This window comes from Neophocaena asiaeorientalis, unplaced genomic scaffold (assembly GCF_003031525.2).
Source record: "Neophocaena asiaeorientalis asiaeorientalis breed wild unplaced genomic scaffold, Neophocaena_asiaeorientalis_V1.1 scaffold1337, whole genome shotgun sequence".
Taxonomy (NCBI): Eukaryota; Metazoa; Chordata; class Mammalia; order Artiodactyla; family Phocoenidae; genus Neophocaena; species Neophocaena asiaeorientalis.
Window position 1 is genome coordinate 19,830 of NW_020173700.1, and position 5,778 is coordinate 25,607.

The 5,778-nt window shown below is 42.6% G+C and overlaps 1 pseudogene; it reads right to left on the reverse strand.

Moving 5' to 3' along the window:
* Nucleotides 1–4,476: 4,476 nt before the first annotated feature.
* Nucleotides 4,477–5,042, reverse strand: LOC112403207 (60S ribosomal protein L12 pseudogene; annotated as a pseudogene).
* Between the last annotated feature and the right edge of the window lie 736 nt (nt 5,043–5,778).

A 5,778-nucleotide genomic window follows, 5' to 3' on the forward strand; every position in this document is an offset into this window, starting at 1 on the left:
CCCAGTTCTCTATGATTCCAGAGTGTGAGCTTGTAAGCACCCTCCTAGGTCCCCAATTATTGTGCCATGATATGGAAATCTATAAACTCAGCAAATTTTCCAAAAGCCCAATAGAAATCAAACATTTACTTATCAAGAAAGTCCCAGTTTTACTTAAAAAAAAAAAAAACAATTTTTTTTTTTTGGCTTTTAAGATAGAATTAGGGGGTTTCCCTGGTGGCTCAGTGGTTAAGAATCCACCTACCAGTGCAGGGGACACCAGTTCGAGCCCTGGGCCAGGAAGATGCCACATGCCATGGAGCAGCTGGGCCTGTGTGCCACAACTACTGAGCCTGAGCTCTAGAGTCCACAAGCCACAACTACTGAAGCCTGCATGCCACAGCTACTGAAACCCGTGCACCTAGAGCCCACGCTCCGCAACAAGAGAAGCCACTGCAATGAGAGACCTGTGCACCGCAACGAATAGTAGCCCCTGCTCGCTGTGACTAGAGAAAGCCCTCGTGCAGCAACGAAGACCCCACGCAGCCAAAAGTAAATAAATATTTTTTTAAGTAATAAAATTTTAAAAAAAGATAGAATTAGGAAGAGAGAAAATTTGGAGTTGAAAGAATAAGGTTCACATCCAGCTCTGTCGTTTGTGTCCTATGTGACACTGTACAAGTTACTTAATGCTACAGTGTAATTATGATAAACTCAGTGAAGTGAATGATATTATACCCATTTCTCAGATGAACATACTGGTTAAATTCAACCCTGAGGGGCTTCCCTGGTGGCGCAACGGTTAAGAATCCACCTGCCAATGCAAGGGACACGGGTTCGAGCCCTCATCTGGGAAGATCCCACATGCTGCGGAGCAACTAAGCCTGTGCACCACAACTACTGAGCCTGTGCTCTAGAGCCCGTGAGCCACAACTACTGAGCCCGTGCTCTAGAGCCCTCATGCCACCACCACTGAAGCCTGCGCGCCTACAGCCCGTACTTCGCAACGAGAAGCCACCACAATGAGAAGTCCGCGCACCACAACGAAGAGTAGTCCCCACTCACTGCAACTAGAGAAAGCCTGTGAGCACCAAGGAAGACCCAACACAGCCAAAAATAAATAAATAAAATAAATAAATTTATTAAAAAAAAATTCAACTCTGAGTGTGGCTATATCCCAAATTACTGATCTCTTTATTTAGAAGGACTGAAAAACTATGTGACGCCAAATTGCACTTAGTCTAATCTTGGTCACAAGGTTGAATATGCCAGAATTTGGGGACTATACTGATATGAGTTTATTGTGTAATTGTCTTGGAAGGATCCCAGGTCCAGGTCACACCCCCGTAGGTGAGAGTAGAGTTTTCCTAAAGTGAAATGATATTTTAGCTGTCAGCCATCCTGGAAAGAGATCCTTTGGAGGCAATAAAAAAAGGACTTGGGAGAACCCCATGAAAGAGGGGAAATTATATCTCTTTCCTTCAGTCTCAGGACCCAGTTCAGTTCACCGGATGTTTGGTCACATTGACACAGTTCCAGAAAAAAGCAGAAAGCCAATCTGAGGGAAAGACCTAGGGATGGAGCACAGCTGTAAATCACTGCATGTTGGACTTCTCTTTTCCTGTTACCAACCTTCAGTGAAATCTCTGCTACGATCTAGGACAAAGGTCTGCAAACACTTTCTGTAAAGGGCCAGAGAGTGAATACTGTAGGCTTTGTGGGCTATACTGTCTCATCACAACCACTTAACTCCTGACATTGTAGCTCAAAAGCTGCCCTAGGGCTTTCCTGGTGGCGCAGTGGTTGAGAGTCGTGCCCCGGTCCCAGAAGATACCACATGCCGCGGAGCGGCTGGGCCCGTGAGCCATGGCCACTGAGCCTGTACATCCGGAGGCTGTGCTCCACAACAGGAGAGGCCACAACAGTGAGAGGCCCGCGTACAGGAAAAAAAAAAAAAAAAAAAAAAAAGCTGCCCTAAATATGTAAACGAGTGAGCGTGGCTGTGTTTCGATAAAACTTTATGTACATTGAAATTCTAATTTAATATAATTATCACATGTAATGAAATATTATTCTTTTGATTTTTTGTCAACTATTTAAAAATGTAAAATACATTCTTAGCTCACAACCCATACAAAAACAGGCAACAGGTCAGATTTGAACCAGGGGTTGGAATTTGCCCCCTGCTCTAGGAAATTAAACAGGAGAGCCTATCCTCCTGGAAGTAAGGCAGTAAAAGACAAAGAAATGTGCCCTTCTCTGAGGACTCGAGGCTGGAAACTAATGCTACCGTCACCATCCAAGACAGTCACATTCTATGCTGCCTTCCTCCTACTTAACTAAGCCCATGGCTGCTGAATTTTAGGATGTCAATATAAGGGTAACACTGTCCTCCAAACTACTAGAAATTGATCATGGATACAAATCACCAGTGATGCACCTGGTACCTAGAACATACTTTGACAATACTTGATTCCCTCCCTCTTTCCTTCCTTTTGCTGATTTTAGCTTCGTAACCTTGGTGTGAAATATGCTTAATTCACATCCAAACTGTTGAGTTTTTTTTTTCTAATTCTGACTAATAGAAATATAGGAAAGCCAAATCCTTATTACTTAAAACATACAGTTATTATTGTTTAATATTCTTATTTTTTGAGAGGTTAAATTGTTCAAGATCTGTAGACAACGGACAAAAAAAAATAAGACCATAGGGGCTTCCCTGGTGGCGCAGTGGTTGAGAGTCCGCCTGCTGATGCAGGGGACGCGGGTTCGTGCCCCGGTCCGGGAGGATCCCACGTGCCGCCGAGCGGCTGGGCCTGTGGGCCATGGCCGCTGAGCCTGCGCGTCCGGAGCCTGTGCTCCGCAGCGGGAGAGGCCACAGCAGTCAGAGGCCCGCGTACCGCAAAAAAAAAATAAAATAAAAAAAAAAATAAGACCATATACAAAAGATACTTTGGTGGTGGTCTCCACCACTTCCCCTACATAAAAACTGCATCGTGTGTCTTTTTCTCCACACTCTGCATATACACGCACACACATAAGCACATGTGCCTTTCTCCAGCCTTTACATTTATGCACACTTTAAAATAACAATTTTCATTAACTTCATTCATCTTTTGGATTAGCCAAAGGACAGCCTTGTAGACATTAATGTAGCATAGAAAATCAATACATCACAATTAGTAAAAGCCAATTGGAAAGGCTTCTGGCTTTTATTTTACTTTATTTTTACTCATACACATTCAGTTTATTTGAACAGAGGACAGTTTTGCTATTCATGCCATCAGCCAGAATTCTTGAACCAATGAAGCCAGTGGACACTAATGAAAAAGGATTTTTCATGTCTGTTGCATCTGACTCAACACCAAGTTGCTTAATGAATTACATTTGGGTTTCACCTAGAGTTGATTAAATATTTAACATTTGGAGCAAAAATACAGCTGCATTCAGTAGGTTAAGGGTGAGCCACAAAATGGCTTCTAATAACCAATTCTAGAAGTGCATTATAGGAAACACTATTAAAAATTATCTAACCCAATAATAAACCAATATTTTAGACTAGAAATAACTGAGGCCCAAGAGATTCAGGTGGCATGGTTGAAGTCATCCAGCTAGATTTTAATCCGGCATTCCTTTTAGCTGGATATTAGACTCATTCTGAGAAGCAGAAAATGGGACTTGTTTCTTTTAGGATGGTCAAATCCTAGTATTCAGGGATTGGCCCTCTTTTTGAACAGGTGTAGACTGCACCTGACCTCAGGCTACACGTGTTTCTGACAATTCCAAATGAAGTGTCTGCTCTAAGGGAAAGATCTGGATTTTAGCTGCTGCCCTCGGTGGTGCACGGTTAAGTGCCAACATGTTTGAGTGCAGGACTTATTCTTGAAGTTGCCAGCTTCAGCTAATTGCAGATGTAAAAGATAAGACACCAATTTCAAAAAGAAGAGCACATTGCAATGAGACCAAAAAATGTGTTCACTGTGCTCCTTCCCTATCTAAGGACAATTGACCGCACTAGAAGGAGACTGATAAAATTTAATGGTCTTTTTTTTTTAAGTTATTTCTAATTTAAATGTGATTTAAGAAAATTAATACCCAAGTCTGATTCAGAAGTCGTTTGGGGCAGCTAAATTACAAGGCTCCTTAGAGGAAGAGTTTTTTCCATTCAATTAATGAACAAATTTTTAGGTATTATTAAGGTATGATTGATACAATAAACAGCACATATTTAAGGGGTACAACTTGACCAGTGTTGAAATATGCATACACTCATGTAACTATCATCACAGTCAACATAATAAACAATTCCATAATGCCCAATAGTTTACTGGACATGTCTGAAATCTACTCTCCAGCTCTGTCCTTAGACAACCACTAATCTGTTTTTTGTTTGTTTGCTCTTATTTTTTTTGGGGGGGTGGGGTTTTTTGTGGTTTGGAAAGTATTTTTTACTGGTTTCCAAGTGATCCTTTATTGAAATATTTTCCTTAGTAGTTCCTAACTAGCTAGGCATTCAACTGCACCAGTTGATGTCATCTATGACATCATGACGGTGGTGACCATCAACACTGCAGCCATACACTGGGCAGTCCCCAGGATTTCTTGAATGGTTCCAGAGAGTTTTCTAGCTAAACATCCATGCCACATCTGTCAGACAAAGTTGACAATCTCTTCAACAGTGATGTTTCCTATGTGCTTAATGTTTTTTGATTCTTTCCGTCTCTAGGTGGTTCCTTGAGGGCTTTGATGGCCAGGGTAGAAGTAGAAGGTACCACCTCAATCTGGGCCTGTCTGTTTTAAATGGGTAGGTCCACTATAATCCTCAGGCCCTTCATGTCACTGGTTGCCTTGGTGATGCCACCACCAAGCTTTTTTGGAGACAGACTCAGGGGACAGATATTGGTGGCCAGGGCAGACGTGGTATCAATTTCCCGACTAAGGCACCTCAAGTACACACAACTTTTGATCTTGTTGGGGTTGAACTTGAGCGACATGTTGGAGGCAGCTGGTGTCGGATAGACCTGGATGCAAAAAGACAGAAGAAAGTTGCCCCTTGGCCTGCTCTGAGATAAAAGAGGAAAGCTGCTTTCTGTTATATATTTGTTTGTACTTTCTAGAATCTTCTAGAAATGAGGTCCTGTAGTATGTACTCTTTTTTGGTCTGGCTTATGTAATGCAACATAAATGATTTTGAGATTCATCCATGTTGTTGTGTGTATCAATAGTTTATTCCTTTTTTCTGAGTTTATTGTAAGGATATAGAAAAACTAAATTGAAATGGACCATAGACCTAAACGCCAACCCATAAAACTTCTAAAAGAAAACAGGAAAAAATCATAATGGCCTTGAGTTGGGATAAGATATCTAATATAGCAGGGGTCCCCAACCGCCATGCCGTGGACCACTACTGGTCCGCAGCCTGTTAGGAACCGGGCCGTGCAGCAGGAGGTGAGTGGCGGGCAAGCGAGTTAAGCTTCATCTGCCTCTCCCCATCGCTCGCATTACCGCCTGAGCCATCCCCGCCACCCCACCCCATCCCACCCCCTGGTCTGTGGAAAAACTGTCTTCTACAGAACCGGTTCCTGGTGCCAAAAAGATTGGGGGCCCTGTATAGGACAACAAAAGTGTGAACTATTAAAACATCAATAAATTGGACTTCATCAAAATTAAAACTTTTTCTCTTCCAAACACACTGTTAAGAAAGTGGAAAGGCGGGCTTCCCTGGTGGCGCAGTGGTTAAGAATCCGCCTGCCAATGCAGGGGACACGGGTTCGAGCCCTGGTCAGGGAAGATCCTACA